This window comes from Orycteropus afer, unplaced genomic scaffold (assembly GCF_000298275.1).
Source record: "Orycteropus afer afer isolate SDZICR_OR568_19922 unplaced genomic scaffold, OryAfe1.0 scaffold00127, whole genome shotgun sequence".
Taxonomy (NCBI): domain Eukaryota; kingdom Metazoa; phylum Chordata; class Mammalia; order Tubulidentata; family Orycteropodidae; genus Orycteropus; species Orycteropus afer.
The window spans coordinates 5,496,635-5,497,973 of record NW_006921714.1 but is presented as its reverse complement, the minus strand read 5'-3'; positions in this window follow the sequence as shown (position 1 = coordinate 5,497,973).

The following is a 1,339-nucleotide window of genomic DNA, read 5'->3' as shown; positions in this document are numbered from 1 at the left end:
TGCGATGATGGGCTCGAGTATAGCAGGGATTGTGGGGCTGGTGCGGGATCGGGCAGTGTTTCGTTCTGCTGTGCATGGGGTCGCTATGAGTTGGAAACGACTTGATGGCATTTAACAACAACAACACTTTAAAGAGGTCTTTTGCAGCAGATTTGCCCAATGCAGGACATTTCTACTTCCATGGGTGTTGATTGTGGATCCAAGTAGAATGAAATCCTCAAAAACTTCATTCTTCTCTCTTATATCCTGATGTTGATTGTTGGTCCACTTGTGAGGATTTTTATTTTCTTTATGTTGAAATGTAATCCATACTGAAGGCTGTAGTCTTCAATATTCATCATTAAGTGCTTCAAGTCCTCTTCACTTTCAGCAAACAAAGTTGTGTCATCTGCATATCACAGTTTGTTAATAAGTCTTCCTCTTGCCCTGATGTCACATTCTTCATACAGAGTCTCAGATTATTTGCTCAGCATACAGGTTGATTAAGTATTGTGAAAGGATACAACCCTGATGTGCACCTTTCCTGATATTAAACTATTCGTTAGCCATCCCCTTGTTCTGTTGGAATGACTATCTCTTGATCTGTGTAGAACTTCCTCATGAGCACAGTTGTTGTGTTGTAGTTATGCGCCCTCGAGTCGGCCCCGACTCATCGTGACCCCTCCTTGGGTTTCCGAGGCAGTATCACTATGGAAGTAGATTGCCCAACCTTCCTTCCGAGGAGTGACTGGTGGGTTTGCACCACCAGCCTTCTGATTAGCAGTCAAGTACCTTAGGCACTATGCTACCAGAACTCCTTGGGCACAGTTAAGTGTCTGGAATTACCATTATTCACAATGTTATCCATAATTTGTTGTGATCTACACAGTTGAATGCTTTTGCATAGTCAATCAAAAATAGGTAAAAGTCTTTCTGGTATTCTCTGCTTTCAGCCAGGATCCATCAGATATCAGAAGTGGTTTCCCTTGTTCCACATCCTCTTCTGAATCAGGCTTGAATTTCTGACAATTCACTGTTGATGTACTGCTGCAACTGCTTTTGAACTATCTTTAGCAAAACTTTACTTGTTTGTTATATTAGTGGTGTTCTTAAATAATGTCCACATTTTGTTGATTGCCTTTCTTTGGAATGGGCACAAATATAGATCTCCTCAAGCCAATTGGCCAGGTAGCTGTCTTCCAAGTTTCTTGGCATGGGTGAGTGAGCACTTCCAGTGTTGCACCCATTTGTTGAAAAATCTTCATTGGTATTTTGTCAGTTCCTGGACCTTTGTTTTTTACCAATGTTTTCACTACAGCTTGGACTTCTTCAGTACCATCACTTTTTTTTTTTTTTTTTT